Source organism: Bidens hawaiensis, unplaced genomic scaffold (assembly GCF_021521415.1).
Source record: "Bidens hawaiensis isolate Kalapana, Puna unplaced genomic scaffold, B.hawaiensis_p1.1 tig00014582_1, whole genome shotgun sequence".
Lineage (NCBI taxonomy): Eukaryota > Viridiplantae > Streptophyta > Magnoliopsida > Asterales > Asteraceae > Bidens > Bidens hawaiensis.
In genome coordinates, this window is record NW_027492271.1 from 1 (window position 1) to 18,417 (window position 18,417).

The window sequence follows — 18,417 nt, forward strand, 5'->3', positions numbered from 1 at the left end:
TCTTGCATTTTTTTCCTTCTAGAATGAATAGTTTAATAATTTTTACAACATGGATATTTAAATGGATATGTTTAGATTTATCATGTATTCTTAAAAAACCAAATCTTGTTACCATGGTTGTGCTTCGTAATACTTTCATAGAGTTGAATTAAATTTAGATGGCTTATGTAATATGATTTCTTTCTACTTGACATTAAATTAAATATTTTGATTGGTACAGTATATGGTTTAATTATTCTAAAATTTAATTGAGTGAGTTGTTTTTGTTCGTTTTGCAATAAACTTCTTCTATATACTCCTAAAAACAAAATAGTTATATATTTGAATATTGTGATAACTACTAAAGAAAATTATGATATGCATATTTTATGATGTCTCTTTTTGTTTGAATTTATAAGAGATGATAAGAAAAATGCAAAGGCCGGAACATCACATCTAACTTAATGATAATAAAAGTATTTCACACTATCACATATTTTAGAAGTTAATTTTCTTCTCTAAGTTAAGGAAATTATTTTTTGATTTCTTCAGCTATTAAAATCAAAGAAGATTATGTTTTTATAAATCAATTTTTTTTAGTTTATAAAAAATTATGAAATCAAATCTTTATATGTTATAATTGATTGTGATATAAATAAAACTGATATTTATGGATGTTATCTTATTGTTGATATTATTATGTTATAACTGATGAACTACAAATTTGGGTCAAGATATATTGAATATATTTAAGATATTTTAAATTAAATGATTGATTTTATATTTAATATAACAATTTGAATGTTATGGTATATGTGCTTATACCATATAGATTAAGTTAAACGATGTATTTATTTTGGTCACTATTAGTGATAAGCACATAGTTGAATTATGTGACATAACCTTGTAATCTTTACATTTTATTCTTATATATGACCAAACCCTTGCCAAGTATGGTGGTAGATCTCAATGTTATCATTGTAATTTTAATGAACAATCTCATAGAATTAAGTTTATTAATTACTGTTATTTTTTTTATATTTATTAGTCTACTAAAATCAATCAATCAATCAATCAATCAATCATACCCAGTGAAGTCTCACAACAGCAAAGTTATAGGTAGGAGTCTGGGGAGGGTGGGATGTAGGCACACTGTACCTCTATCCAAAGGGATAAAGAGGTGGCTTTCAGAGAGACATTCAGCTCTAAAGTACATATGTATGAAGCAGTATAAAGGAAGTCAAAGTTCAACAATAATAGTAATAATAATAGTAATGAAAATAATGAAAATAATAATAATAATAATATATGGAAAGAATATACTAATGTTTATATATATGGGAAGAATAATACTAATACTATATATGTGACCATAAAAGGTAAATAGAAGCCTTAAGGAATTCTTTTCTCCCTAAAAAATCCTTAACTCTAATTCTACTTCTCCATGAATTCTTATCCTCAACCATGTCCTCCGGAAATGTTTAAGTCTATCAAATCATGCTTAATCCTCTCATCCCACGTCAATTTAGGTCGTCCTCTACCTCTCCTCCGTTCTACAGTAATGTTTTCTACAGATCTAACAGGATTCGTCGGCTGTGTCTCTTCACATGTCCAAACCATCTCAATCTCCACTCTCTTATCTTGTCTGCTATTTTCGTCACCCCTAATCTCTCTCGAAACACAACGTTTCTTATTCGGTCTAACCTTGTGTGCCCACACATCCAACGTAGAATTCTCATTTCTGCTACCCTCCATCTTCCGCACTTGTGCCTTCTTGATGACCCAACACTCCGTTCCATATAACATTGCAGGTCTAACCGCAACCCTATAAAATTTTCCTTTTAGTTTAGTTGGGAAGCTCTTGTCGCACAATATACCTGTGGCTGCTTTCCATCTACACCATCCTACCTGAACTCGATGGGTCACATCACTGTCTTATTCCCCATCGCTCTGAACAAATGATCCTAGATACTTGAACTTCGTTACCTGCGGAACCACTTGCCCTTCAATGGTGATCTGTACATCCTCATTGTCATTCCCCCCCGCTAAAATTACAGTGGAGGTACTCCGTCTTAGAGCGACTAATCCTTAAACCTTTTGTCTCTAAGGTTGTTCGCCACTCCTCAAGCCTCATGTTTAGATCTTGTTTCCTCTCAGCCATTAACACAATATCATCTGCGAACATCATGCACCACAGAAGCGTCCCCTGAATCGACTTTGACAACTCATCCAAGACTACTGCAAAAAGAAACGGACTCAGCGATGACCCCCTGGTGAAAACCTACCTCTACTGGGAAGAAATCAGTATCCCCCACTGGCGCACCGGACACTTGTTGCACTCCTGGTATACATATCCATAATTATCTCTATGTATTTTCCTTGATACTCCTCTACCCCTCCAAGCACTCCCAAAGCACCTGTCTTGGCACACTGTCTGTCACACCCCTCAAAATCCACTAACGGAGTTTTACCGTCAGAGTGTGTGAACTAACAGGATCGGAATCATTAGTTATAATCAAACCATAAAACAAAGTTTCAAAACCATGAAAACGTTTACGAGTAATTAAATGCGGAAGCGTAAAACCATAGAAACCAATGTTGCGTCACGCAGGACGACTTAAAAACCCAATGATAACAGTTTAAAATAAGTTTGCATAAATAAAAATGTTTCAAGCAATGCATGTTCCTAAACCGCGCGCCCCCCGCCTCGGCTACCTGAGAATAACATACTAAAAGTGTCAACACAAGGTTGGTGAGTTCACAAGTTTATATAAAATAAAGCGTTTAGCGTTTGCATTCAGCGTTTTGCGTTCAGCGTTTTGCGTTAAGCGTTTTGCGTTACAGCTTTTTCCGTTACAGCGTTTTGCGTTACCAGATAGTGTTATGTCAATTATATATCTATAGGTAGCTAGCCTATAAAACAAGTATCACTAAGTGTTCGACACCGAAGCTGACTGTTTATCATTTGCCTTGCTACCAGGTCATCCAGACCATGGTATGTGTTTAGCCAAGATTACACCCGCTCGACCTCCAGTCGAGTTTAGCGTTGGGTGGGGTTTGTCAAACCCAGTAGTACTACTCAACAGTGACTCGCAATTATCCAAATATTAACCGGTTCGATGTGAATGAAGGACTTTAGTTAACGCGTTTGCCACTTAGTCTTTACAAGTGATATATAATCTATATTAACAAAATCTTAAATGCGTTTTCGGAGTATGTTATCTCCCCCAAGTGAAAAGCGTTTAAAAAGTTTAAAACGGGAAAGTGAAACTCACTGTTTGCGAAGTATTCCCAAAATAATTCACCAAGATGCGCGTCACCGAAAAACTCTCTCTAGCGTTCTAAAACAACAAGGAGATTTTTCTAAGTGTCGGAATATTATCGAGTCTCTAGACCCGGCACATAATACCTATGCACACAACATGTTTCGTGTTTCGTTTGTGAATCGTGTGTGACTTTAACAAGTATATTTGTGATACGTTACATGTGTAAGCAATTATATACGTGTCATGTATTCATAAAGTACATCACTAGCAATTACCCCCCGTAAGGGCATTTTGGTCAACAAATAACAATTAACTAGCCATTATTCCCCATGAGGGCAATTTGGTCAAATCATGACAATCAATTAGCAATTATTCCCCGCAAGGGTATTTTGGTCAAAACATAACAATTATATAGCAAGTATCATGTTTCATGCAATTTCACACAATTCAGCAGCTAGTTTCACCGAGACAGAAATTCTACTTGAACGATTGTACTATTCCACCGATCATAGCATCTCAATTAATTTACCAAAAATCATCACAGAAGCACATATGTCTTAGGTTTCCAGAACATATTTTATTATATTTTTATTCCACATAGTTGTCTCACAATCATCAAATCATTACAGCAAACTCATAACAGTCAAATTCATGCGCAACAGAATGTTATTTGAAATTCCCGTTAAACGAAAAATCCAATAAATGCAAGACCACTTGGGTTAGGTTCCTAACTCAATGAGTCAACTTCCAGAAGTGGAACCAACCAAATTGGTCTCGTAGTTCATGAGATATAACATTTACAACACAACCTAACAGCAGGTCTAACAGCTCAGCTTTGCACAACGTTTTTGTAAAATCATAAAAGTTAACTTCTACTTGTCCAAAAATTACAAGTTTATATTCTTTAGAAGTAGACTCAACCTAGTTTACTGTAGTATCAATAATCTGAACCAATTTTTACATTTACACTTCATTACAGTCACTTAAACATCAATAACGCATTCTGTCCAGAAACTGTTTGCATCCAATCTCAACATATTAACTATCTATGAACTATCATGCATTCATATAACACTCTAGACTCCATAAACACCATCCATGCACATCAATTACACATTACATACATGATTAGGGTTTTTGTTTGAACTCAAATCAAAGACACAACAATTAACATGTAACAATATCAATTCTAGTTATCAAAGCATCATCAATACATCATCAAATCAAACAAAATCATATGAACACACATATATATAAGAATCGGCCCCTTAGGGTTTTCAATTGACCCAACAAACATCAAAATCAAGTATAAATGATGCATAGGATAGTCGATTATACCTTCCTAGCACCTTAATCTTCGATCAAAACTTGAAATTGGTGGTTGTATGTGTGTATATAGTCGACGGCAGCCAAGGGGAGAGGGGTTTGGGGTTCCGATCAGGACTTGTGGGGGAAAGAAAATAAGTTAGGGTTTAGTTATTAGTATTATTTATAATAATAATAAGTTACACTCAAGTCCCTCCACTTTCAATTGTTGTTTTTCTAACTTAAATAACTAGTTTACATCTTGAGTTAACGTTTATAACCATGTTATCACATAACACATACGTCTAACATATAATTATCACATAATTACTGTTTTGACGTTTTTCGTTTATTCACCAATCGTTTGCGTCAACTCGTTTGCGTTTCGGTGCAAATTCCCGAAAGACTACACATGTAGTAAGTGTTAGGCGTCATTTAAACCCTAGTTTAAATGTAATGAAGTGTGCGTTATAGATTCAGTGATCTTTAAGTTTGAATTGACGGAGTTGAGTTAACGGAGTTAACCTGAAATTGACGATTGTCACATCATTCCCATGTTAAAGAATTTTCGTCCCGAAAATTAGAGTCAAGTCGTGATGAGTGTCTGAAAAAGTAAGAAAAATTTCAGTTTGTCATATCATCCCCTAGTAGAAAGAAATTTCGTCCCGAAATTTAATTCATACCTCCGGTGATTTCTGACGGTTTGCCGGGTTTCGCGGTTTTCGGTGTTTAGTCAACCCTTCAAAAAGGTGAGGATACTTTTTCATCATTTGATCCTCGCGTTCCCACGTGAACTCCGGTCCACGTCTCGAGTTCCAACGAACCTTAACGATTGGAATTTTGCTGTGCTTGAGCGTTTTGGTTTCCCAATCCAAAACCTCGACTGGTTCCTCAATGAAACGTAACTGTTCATCAACTTGCAGTTCCTCCAAAGGGACTACTTGGGTTTCATCAGATAGGCATTTCTTCAAATTAGACACGTGGAATACATTGTGTACGCCACTGAGTTCCGTTGGTCGGTCCAGTCGGTACGCCACCGGACCAATGCGCTCAGTTATCCGGTAAGGACCAACGTATCGTGGGTTGAGTTTGTTTCGCTTCCCAAAGCGAACCACACCTTTCCAAGGTGAGACTTTGAGTAACACTTGGTCATTCACTTGAAATTCGAGAGGTTTTCGGCGCTTGTCGGCGTAACTCGTTTGGCGATCTCGTGCTGCTGCCATGCGATTTCGGATTTGAACAATCTTTTCCGAAGTTTCGAGTACCAGTTCTGGACCAGTGATTTGGCTGTCACCCACCTCTGCCCAGCAGAGTGGTGATCGACACTTCCGTCCGTACAGCGCTTCAAACGCATGCACGCAACATATCCTCCAGGGTCTGAATAGTTCGTTCACTTTGCCCATCCGTCTGAGGATGGTATGCTGTGCTCATATCAAGACGGGTGCCTAGTGCGCTTTGCAGGGACTTCCAAAAGTGCGAAGTGAAACGAGAATCTCGATCAGAAATGATTGAGACAGGCACTCCGTGTCTAGACACTACTTCCTTCATGTAGACGCGAGTCAATCTTTCCATTTTGTCCGATTCCTTAATCGCTAAGAAGTGTGCCGACTTAGTCAACCGGTCAACGATCACCCAGATGGTATCGCATCCCGTCGGTGTCTTAGGTAAACCAGTGATGAAGTCCATTGAAATGTGTTCCCATTTCCACATTGGAAGTTCCGGTTGTTGCAGTAGACCAGATGGTTTCTGGTATTCTATTTTGACTCTGGCACAAGTCAAGCATTTGCTCACGTAGGTGGCAATGTCGGCTTTCATGTTCGGCCACCAGTAAAGTGTCTTTAAATCATGATACATTTTATCTGAGCCAGGGTGGATAGAATATCGGGACTTGTGTGCTTCGTCCATCACCAGAGTTCTCAACTCTCCGAACCGTGGAACCCAAATCCGGTTCTCAAAATATCGGACCCCGTCCGATCTGGTTTCAAGTTGCTTGTTCATGCCCCGCATGAGTTCCGATGGAAGATTATCATCTTTCAGAGCTTCGTGTTGCGCCTCGCGAATCTGGTCGGGTAAGTTTGCATGAATCGTGAGTTGCAATGCTCGCACTCGTCTGGGTTTATCTGTTTCTTTTCTGCTGAGGGCGTCGGCCACTACATTGGCCTTGCCAGGGTGGTACTTGATGGCACAATCATAATCCTTAAGCAGCTCGACCCAACGACGCTGTCGCATGTTCGGCTCCTTCTGATCGTAGATATGTTGGAGACTCTTGTGGTCGGTGTAAATGGTAAACTTGGTACCGTACAAGTAATGCCTCCATATCTTAAGGGCAAACACCACAGCTCCGAGTTCCAAATCGTGGGTCGTGTAGTTCTTCTCGTGAACCCGTAGTTGTCGAGAGGCGTAAGCTATAACCTTCTCGAGTTGCATCAGCACACAACCGAGACCTTGTATTGATGCGTCACAGTGTACCTCAAAATTTTCCGTTCCCTCGGGGAGGACTAGAATAGGGGCGCTGCAGAGTTTAGTTTTCAACAGTTGAAAAGCGGATTCTTGCGCGTCACCCCAATTGTACTTAGTGTCTTTGTGAGTCAAAGCGGTGAGGGGTTGAGAAATCTTTGAAAATCCCTCGATGAAACGTCGGTAGTAGCCGGCCAGTCCTAGGAATTGCCGCACCTCAGTCGGAGTCTTAGGTGCTTCCCAGTTTTTGATGGCTTCTACCTTGCCGAGATCGACATGGATACCGTTCTCGTTAATCACATGTCCTAAGAAGTGAACCTCGCGAAGCCAAAATTCGCATTTCGAGAGCTTAGCGTACAGTTGCTCATTCTTTAATAATTCCAGAATTACCCTTAAGTGTTCTTCATGGTCAGCTTCGTTCTTGGAGTAGACGAGAATATCATCAATGAAAACAATCACAAACTTGTCGAGGTACGCCTTGCATACTCGATTCATGAGATCCATAAATACGGCTGGTGCGTTGGTTAGGCCAAAAGGCATAACCGAAAACTCGTAGTGACCATACCGTGTTCTGAAAGCCGTCTTTGAGACATTAGTTGATGGTAACCAGACCGCAGATCGATCTTCGAGTAGTAACTCGATCCTTGGAGCTGGTCAAACAAATCATCAATTCGGGGTAAAGGATAACGGTTCTTGACCGTCACCTTGTTCAACTCCCGGTAGTCGATACACATTCGGAAAGTCCCGTCCTTCTTTCTGACAAATAAGACAGGGGCTCCCCATGGCGATGAGCTAGGTCGGATAAAACCCTTATCCAACAAATCTTGCAACTGAGTGGACAGTTCCTGAAGCTCCGCCGGTGCGAGCCGATACGAGGCTCGTGCTATGGGTGCTGCACCGGGTGTCAACTCGATTTGGAATTCGACTTGTCGTATAGGAGGGAGTCCGGGCAAATCCTCCGGGAAAACTTCCGGAAAATCTCGCACAACAGGTATATCTTCAATTCTCTTCTCCTCTGCGGGTTTCTCAACAATCTGCACCAAAATTGTCGGATGACCCTTTCGTAGGTACTTCTGCGCCTTCATAAGGGTGATGACGCTGGTGGTCATGCCGCTTCTCTCGCCTCGGATCGAAATGATCTCGCCGGAAGGGGTAGTAATGTGGACTATCTTGTCGTGACATATAATCTCCGCTCGGTTCTCGGATAACCAGTCCATGCCGACCACGACATCGAAACTACTAAGCGTAAAAGGAATAAGGTCGATATCAAAGACATGACCTGACAGTTTTAACTTACATCCCTCAAGTACATGAGTCGTTACTATAGTCTTACCGTCAGCTAATTCAACAGGAAACTTAGCATCTAACGGAGTTGGAGTTAAGTCTAACAGTTGGCTAAAGGCTTTCGACACAAAACTCCTATCAGCTCCAGTGTCAAACAATACAGAAGCAAAACAATCGTTCACAGGGAACTTACCAGTCACCACGTACGGATCATTGCGGGCTTGACCCGACCCAATTACAAAAGCTCTTCCTTTGCCATTGCTTCCACCACTACTGCCACTTCCATTACCTCCATTGTTGTCGTTCTGTTTCAGCTTGGGACAATCTTTCCTGAAATGGCCTTCCTGCCCACATTCGAAACATCCCTTCGTCGTCATAGGTGGTTTAGGAGCACCCTTTGTCGCCAGGTCTCCTCTACAATCCTTTGCCTGGTGACCCATCTTTCCGCATCTCAGACACTTGACACGGTCACGCGGCCCAGCATGATGATAGTTGCACCTATTGCACTTCGGATATTTCCCAGCATATCCGCTCGAACCCTGCCCGCCACCGTTGTTATTGTTATTGTGACCCTGATTGTTGAAGCCCCGAGTGAGTTCGGGCTTACGGTATTGTTGTTGCTGTGGGGGGTTCGAGGATGAGGATCTGGTGTTGTCAAACTTTCTATTTCCGCTGCTCGGGTTGCTGTTGCTGTTGTCGGTACTCGGGTTGTCACGGGCTTTAGTGGTTGAACCCCTAGGTGGCAACGCACCTTGGGTCACAGCTTGATCCGTCAGTTTGTGAGCCAAACGAATCGCTTGTTGAATCGTGGCTGGTCTGGAAGACGTCACCATGCCCTGAATTTGCGGTGCCAACCCATCAATATACATTTCAATCCTCTTACTCGGCGGGTCTACCATCCGTGGACACATCACAGCTAACTCGTGAGAACGGGCGGTGTAGGCTTCGATTTCTGAACCCACCATCTTCAGCGACCAAAACTCGGATTCCAACTTTGCAATCTCCTCCTTATGACTGTACTCTTCTCGCATCATGTTCTTGAACTCCTCTCAGTTCATCGTGTTAGCCAGCTCCAATCCAAGAATCTGTACGTTCGAATTCCACCAAGTGAGAGCAGAATCTTCAAGTGTTCTAGCAGCAAATTTGACCCTACTGGCAGGGGGACAATTACACATCTCAAATGCCGACTCGGCCTTCTCAGCCCAACGCAGGAAGCCTATAGCTCCCTCAGTGCCCTTAAACGTACTGGGCTTGCAGTCAAGGTAATTCTTGAAGGTACACGTTCCACTTGGACCTCCAGCTTGGTTCTGAACATGTGCGGCTAAAGCGGCCGCCGCATGGTCGTTCAGCAGAGTTTGGAGTTCTGCTGCAGTCAAATTGATGCTACCACGTCCGTGTCCAGCGTTTCTTCCAGCCATCTAGGTGTTATCATCACTAGATGTCATCATCTGAGGACACCTCTGAGTGTGCGTCCTCCTCAGCTGGTTCTTCTTCGGGTTCCTCCTCGGGATCCTCCTCAGGCTCCTCTTCGGGATCTTTTTCAGGTTCTGCTGCGTTCTAAGCAAGTTGCATTTGTAAGACATCGCAACGCTCTAAAGCTATCTCGGTTCGGGTCCTTGCTACTTGGAGTTGCTCTTTCAAGTCTATCATCTCGGCTTGCATCTTTCTCATAATCTTCATCTGTTGATCACTAGCCTCTTGCATTTCCTTCATTGCCGCTGCCATGCGGGCAATCTCCTCCTTAGTCTCAGTTCCGTCCTTCAACAGTCCGGAAACGTTCGCTCTCGTATAGCGCATGTAACCCACGTCACGCTCCAAGCATGAAACAACAGCTGCGAGAACTCGCTCTACAGGTTCGGTTATGGGTGGTAGGGTGTTGGGGTAAGCAGGGTGGTTCGGGTGAGGTAATGGGGGAACTTGTTCGCGATAGACCATACGTCTGATCATGTTAGGATACCAATCCCAGCTAACGTCGTTTTCGTATATGCCTCCGGATAGGCGGTACCTCTTCGGTGCGGGAGCTTCGAGTTCCGGGACTACCCGAGGTGGCGATGAGTTAGGAAGATGCGGTTCCTTTCCAGGGGCGTGAGACATCGGGTCGGATGATGATAACGATGGCGTCGACATCCTTACAGGTAAGCCGTGTATGCGCGCGTATGAGTGAAAGAGGTAAAGAGATAAGATAACAAAGACTACACAAATCTATGCAGTGCGTATCATTATAACTAATGAGTCGTCGCGGTTATAGTCTAGTATGCATGCAGCTTCTAGTTCGCTATAACCAATGGCTTTGATACCAATCTGTCACACCCTCAAAATCCACTAACAGAGTTTTACCGTCAGAGGGTGTGAACTAACAGGACCGGAATCATTAGTTATAATCAAACCATAAAACAAAGTTTCAAAACCATGAAAACGTTTACGAGTAATTAAATGCGGAAGCATAAAACCATAGAAACCAATGTTGCGTCACGCAGGACGACTTGAAAACCCAATGATAACAGTTTAAAATAAGTTTGCATAAATAAAAATGTTTCAAGCAATGCATGTTCCAAAACCGCGCGCCCGCCTCGGCTACTTGAGAATAACATACTAAAAGTGTCAACACAAGGTTGGTGAGTTCACAAGTTTATATAAAATAAAGCGTTTAGCGTTTGCGTTCAGCGTTTTGCGTTAAGCGTTTTGCGTTACAGCGTTTTGCGTTACCAGATAGTGTTATGTCAATTATATATCTATAGGTAGCTATCCTATAAAACAAGTATCACTAAGTGTTCGATACCGAAGCTGACTGTTTATCATTTGCCTTGCCACCAGGTCATCCAGACCATGGTATGTGTTTAGCCAAGATTACACCCGCTCGACCTCCAGTCGAGTTTAGCGTTGGGTGGGGTTTGCAAACCCAGTAGTACTACTCAACAGTGACTCGCTATTATCCAAATATTAACCGGTTCGATGTGAATGAAGGACTTTAGTTAACGCGTTTGCCACTTAGTCTCTACAAGTGATATATAATCTATATTAACAAAATCTTAAATGCGTTTTCGGAGTATGTTATCTCCCCCAAGTGAAAAGCGTTTAAAAAGTTTAAAAGGGGAAAGTGAAACTCACTGTTTGCGAAGTATTCCCAAAATAATTCACCAAGATGCGCGTCACCGAAAAACTTTCTCTAGCGTTCTAAAACAACAAGGAGATTTTTCTAAGTGTCGGAATATTATCGAGTCTCTAGACCCGGCACATAATACCTATGCACACAACATGTTTCGTGTTTCGTTTGTGAATCGTGTGTGACTTTAACAAGTATATTTGTGATACGTTACATGTGTAAGCAATTATATACGTGTCATGTATTCATAAAGTACATCACTAGCAATTACCCCCCGTAAGGGCATTTTGGTCAACAAATAACAATTAACTAGCCATTATTCCCCATGAGGGCAATTTGGTCAAATCATGACAATCAATTAGCAATTATTCCCCGCAAGGGTATTTTGGTCAAAACATAACAATTATATAGCAAGTATCATGTTTCATGCAATTTCACACAATTCAGCAGCTAGTTTCACCGAGACATAAATTCTACTTGAACGATTGTACTATTCCACCGATCATAGCATCTCAATTAATTTACCAAAAATCATCACAGAAGCACATATGTCTTAGGTTTCCAGAACATATTTTATTATATTTTTATTCCACATAGTTGTCTCACAATCATCAAATCATTACAGCAAACTCATAACAGTCAAATTCATGCGCAACAGAATGTTATTTGAAATTCCCGTTAAACGAAAAATCCAATAAATGCAAGACCACTTGGGTTAGGTTCCTAACTCAATGAGTCAACTTCCAGAAGTGGAACCAACCAAATTGGTCTGTAGTTCATGAGATATAACATTTACAACACAACCTAACAGCAGGTCTAACAGCTCAGCTTTGCACAACGTTTTTGTAAAATCATAAAAGTTAACTTCTACTTGTCCAAAAATTACAAGTTTATATTCTTTAGAAACTAGACTCAACCTAGTTTACTGTAGTATCAATAATCTCAACCAATTTTCACATTTACACTTCGTTACAGTCACTTAAACATCAATAACACATTCTGTCCAGAAACTGTTTGCATCCAATCTCAACATATTAACTATCTATTAACTATCATGCATTCATTTAACACTCTAGACTCCATAAACACCATCCATGCACATCAATTACACATTACATACATGATTAGGGTTTTTGTTTGAACTCAAATCAAAGACACAACAATTAACATGTAACAATATCAATTCTAGTTATCAAATCATCATCAATACATCATCAAATCAAACAAAATCATATGAACACACATATATATAAGAATTGGCCCCTTAGGGTTTTCAATTGACCCAACAAACATCAAAATCAAGTATAAAGGATGCATAGGATAGTCGATTATACCTTCCTAGCACCTTAATCTTCGATCAAAACTTGAAATTGGTGGTTGTATGTGTGTATATAGTCGACGGCAGCCAAGGGGAGAGGGGTTTGGGGTTCCGATCAGGACTTGTGGGGGAAAGAAAATAAGTTAGGGTTTAGTTATTAGTATTATTTATAATAATAATAAGTTACACTCAAGTCCCTCCACTTTCAATTGTTGTTTTTCTAACTTAAATAACTAGTTTACATCTTGAGTTAACGTTTATAACCATGTTATCACATAACACATAAGTCTAACATATAATTATTACATAATTACTGTTTTGACGTTTTTCGTTTATTTACCAATCGTTTGCGTCAACTCGTTTGCGTTTCGGTGCAAATTCCCGAAAGACTACACATGTAGTAAGTGTTAAGCGTCATTTAAACCCTAGTTTAAATGTAATGAAGTGTGCGTTATAGATTCAGTGATCTTTAAGTTTGAATTGACGGAGTTGAGTTAACGGAGTTAACCTGAAATTGACGATTGTCACACTGTCATAGGCCTTTTCTAGGTCAATAAACACCATATGCAGGTCACGCTTCTTCTCCCTAAACTTTTCCATCGATCTTCTTAAAAGGTGTATTGCCTCTGTGGTGGAACGCCCCGGAATGAAGCCAAATTGGTTCACCGTAACCTGAGTTTCCCGTCTAAGTCTAACCTCAATCACTCTTTCCCATAGCTTCATAGTATGGCTTAGAAGTTTGATTCCTCGATAGTCACCACAACATTGGGCGTCTCCTTTTTTCTTATAGATAGGAACAACAACGCTGCTCTTCCACTGGTCTGGCATCTTACCATATTTGAGGATAATGTTGAACAGAGTAGTTAACCACATGACTCCTTCCTCACCCAGACACTTCCACACCTCGATGGGTATGAAGTCTGGGCCAACTGTCTTAGCCCTTCTCATCCTCCTAAGTGCAGTCTGCACCTCTTCTCGAGTGATCCGTCGGCAGTAGCAGTTATTCGGTTTTTGTCGTTGGACGGTTGTGTTGTCATGTTCTTCTTGGTAAGCTCTCCCATTGTTAAAAAGATTGTGGAAGTACGTTTGCCATCTTAGCTTGATGTCCTACTCCTTGACCAATACATGCCCATCTGTACCCTTTATGAACTTCACAGGCCCTAGATCTTGCCTTCTACGCTCCCTGGCTTTGGCAATCTTAAACATAGCATGTTCCCCTTCTTTTGTTTCTAAACGTTCATACATCCGTTTATAAGTTGCATTCTTTGCTTCCGCCACTGCCTTCTTCGCCTCCCTCTTGGCCGTTTTGTAGATCTCCCTCAATTCCACTCGCTTCTCCTCATTCGTGCACCTCATAAGCTCCCTAAAGCATCCTTGTTTGTCCCTTACCTTGTCTTGTACGACATCATTCCACCACCAAGACTCCTTATGCCCACCTGTCTTTCCTATTGTGACCCCAAGAGTCTCCTTTGCTATTTGAATGATCTTTGTCGCCATATCTTCCCATATATGAGTTGAGTCCCCATTTAGTCTAGCCTTGTCTGCAGTATTAGTTTATCCTTAAACAGTAAGAGATTTTCGTCCTTCAAATTTTCCCATACTTTAGGATAAACTAAGTGCAGTCTACTAAAATAAATGACATATGTAATATGTTAAGAAAATTGAAAAGTCTTAACATTGAAAATCACATGACGATGATCTCAATGTATGAATTATTCTTTTTACATGATTCAATTATTTTTGATTTTATTTGTGTTTGATATGTGTACGAAGATTATTTAAAAATAATCATATAATATTAAGAGTGAAAAGTAATTTTATAAAAGATATATTTGTGATGGTTATATTGTGATAGGTTAATACGTAGAGTATACCTGTATATTTGATTATAAGTGATGAAAAATGTTATTTCATAAATGTTTAATATAACTCGTTTATATGATGACACAGGGTCGTCTCCGAAAATATAAAATATCTGAGGCTTGGGACATGAAAAATAAAAGGCCCTAAAATACCAACTCAAACACTTATAAAATAAACAAACCAAAAAATTTGTTTTTAGCAAATTGATCTAACTATATTACTTAAACGATTTGTGCATTTCTTAACTTTTCTTCTATTTTTATGTTTTTATCTAACTAAAGTCATTAAACATCAATATAATTTATTAACACTTTAATGCAAAAAAATACATAAGACGAGAGAGAACGAATATTCGCTTCTTCAGTGATGGAACGCACGTGGTCGGTATTCGGAGATTACGATGATGCATAGTTTTGTGCGAGTAAGGAGCAATTAGGGTAGTCTCTTATCATTTCTTCATCATCCGCTCTTTGTTGCAATGATGTTACCAAGAAATGTTAACTGAGGGATTCGAATAAAACTTTGTTTTTTAAGTCTCAAATGTATACCGACTACTTTTTTAACCATAGGCGCCTTATATGTGAGAACACTTGTTGCCTTCATATAATATTACTTTAGTTGGTATTTAATGGATATAATTAAATAATATTCTAGTTTTTTTTATAAAATTAATTTTAGAATATACGTATATAACATAAATTAAATGAGGGATAAATAAATACAAATAAATAGTTAAAAGCAAATTTTTGAACATTAAATAAAAAGTTAAGTAAAACGGTAAAAAAAGGTCTGATTAAATTTTATTGACTAAAAAAGGAAATTAAATAAATTACAAATTTGCCTCTCCTTAATTAATAAAGTAAATTGATGCTACGTAATTCCCATAAGTCAAATAACATATTAAAATACAAGTTGTACTTTAGTTTCATGTTGTCTTCTTCGTATCTCCAGGAACCACTCCACCGCCGCCTCTAAAGTCCTTATCCTCCCCGGAAAAAATCCCCAAAAAATCAAAATTTCGTTCTCTCTTGTCTTAGGTAGTCAATAACCGATGCTTATGAGCCATATATACATATACATATTTTATTTTTAGAAAAACCATGGGGCCTCTTTAAGAGATGGGCCTGGGACCTGAGCCCTCCCGCCCTCCCCTATGGCCGGCCCTGTGATAACATGTTATAATGTTATGCCTTTATATATAATTTGTATGCTATTATATATATTTATAGATGGTATCATAACAACTTAATCAAAGTTGTTTCTTATTGACACTACTCTCATGAAAGAGTATAAGTACGTGTTATATGACACTCGAAGTGCCATACCCCATATCTCATTATCAATTAAGGTTATGACAATTAGAACCGACAAATCATACATGAATTTGTCATTACCTACTTCTCAATTATTATGTGACCAGGAGATTAGTCATGTGGTATAAACGGGGACAATTTTTCATTTGACACGTCTCAAATATACTCTTGAAGTAGCAATATTATTAAAAGAGTATAAGAGGTTTGTGGTAACTTCATATACATATGTATGAGAAAATAATAAAAACCATGAAATTGTCTGGTTTTACTCCATTTCATGAAGTGAATGTGACTATCTATTGATCGTTTTGATCATGGACATAGTTGAGAAAAATTATATTGATGGTATTGATATCGACCATTAGAATTAATAGTATTCATGTAAATAATGAGATCGACCACAAGAAGGGGTATAAGGATCGATCACATATGAGACCAAAAGTATGAATATATAAAAGTTATGTAACATGATAATTATATACATTGTTCTCTCGTATGTTACCATTTTGTATTAAGGAAACATAATATATATATATGATCATATAGCTGAAGTTTACAGATCATGATTATCTAATGACATGACCGGTTAGACCACACCGAGTCAATGATGTGAATTTTATTGAGGAACCAAAAGATTCTTCATAATAATTATACATGTAATATTGCTCTCAAGGGAAACCATTTATTTACCAACTGAAGAAGGGTGTGAATCCCTAGATGTTATGGAATAAAGAAAAGGATACGCATATCCTAACATGATACCATTTAGTGTTTTGAAAATTGACGCATCGTCTAAATGGCTATCAAGATCGCAACTTCATGTTTGCATGATCTATGGCTTAGCTAATAAGATAGCAAGCATATTATTCCAGATTGGTATATTATATTCATTTAAATAATGAATTTGATTCCCAAGTTAATAATGATCATTGAAATAAGTGTTGAACTTCATAACAGAGTATGTTATTTCATAAATTGTTTTGCTATGGACGCTTACTCAACGTCTATAATTAGTTGCAAAGGCAATTATCACAAGAACAAAGGTCCATGTTTCATAAATTGTTTTGCATAAACATAGAAGAGAATGTACATGATGAGTACAATATCTCAATAAACAAATAAATTATACAATATGGATTTTTGATATGTGATACAAAATGATGTGTTAATGAGCAAGTTTATCCAGCAAAAAATCCTGGAAAAGTGAATGCGTATGCATAATTTGTCAACTTGAAAAGAAGTCCATGATAGATTAGTAAATGCATGGATTTATGCTTATTACATACGGATTAAATTATTCGGATTGAGCTTGGCACAAATTAAGAGATATTTTGATAAAGAGGGAGATAAGTGGATATAATTAGCCACACTTTTATCAAACTTTCACTATTAAAAGTTCATTATAATCATACAGTGATTATGTACGCATCATCAAGAGAAACTCATGAGCTTTTAAAGAGAAAATTCTTTTTGAACGACCTTGACAAGTGATTATTACTCGACGTATAGTTTGAGTATATATGTAATTATATGTTTATCAATCCATCAAAGTACATCTAAAAGATGTTGAGACATTTTACCAAAAACAAGATTCATTCTTTGAGTATGTTAAAGGATGTCTAACAATGCACTTTATATCATTTCCTATCTGAATACTGAATATGAAATATTATTGGTTCGAAAATACCATGATTAAATGCATATGTGCATTATATCATATTGTTAACTATATATGATTATTATTTTCTTTATTTATATTTTTCGGCATTTGTCCAGCTAGGAGACATTGGAATTGGTTAAACATATATTTCAGGTATAAAAGATATGCGTTTATATTTCACTAACCCATAAAAACAAGTTTTGTTAGTCTTGTCGATGCAGAGAAACACAACAGGGTATGATACAATTGTATATGGTTACGAGATGATACAATAGAAGTTTTCACGTGAAGATCATGCAACATTGTTCAACTAAACGATTCGCATGTGAAGGGACGAATACACAAACAATTGAGTACAAAATTTTTGAAGCTTTCACAGAAGATCGATATTTACCATTTTAACATATATATAAATCAGGGGGAGACAATACGCGCTGCACTCTTTTTCCCTTAGCTATGGTTTTGTCCCACTGGGTTTTCCTAGCAAGGTTTTTAACGAGGCAGCATCGTCAAGCGTATTAAGTTGATAACCAAGAGGGAGTACGTATATTGTGGTTATCAATACCTAATATAGATTAAGCTTTTTCTCCAAGTTATCTTTTCCTATATAAATATCTCATTGTATCTCATGTATTTTATACCATATTAATGAAATCTTCATCTTTCTCCCTACATCTCTTTCTCATATGTTTGACTATTAGGCTTGTTTCACAACAGTAGTTATGATCCTGATGGAAATTCATTATGGTATAGCGAGATGTTTCTAAATGATAATATATGGATGTTTAGTGATTTCATCGTCTCTATTTTTGTATTTTGTCTTGATTGGAGTAATATTTGTATTCATATTATAATTGGGAGACATGAAA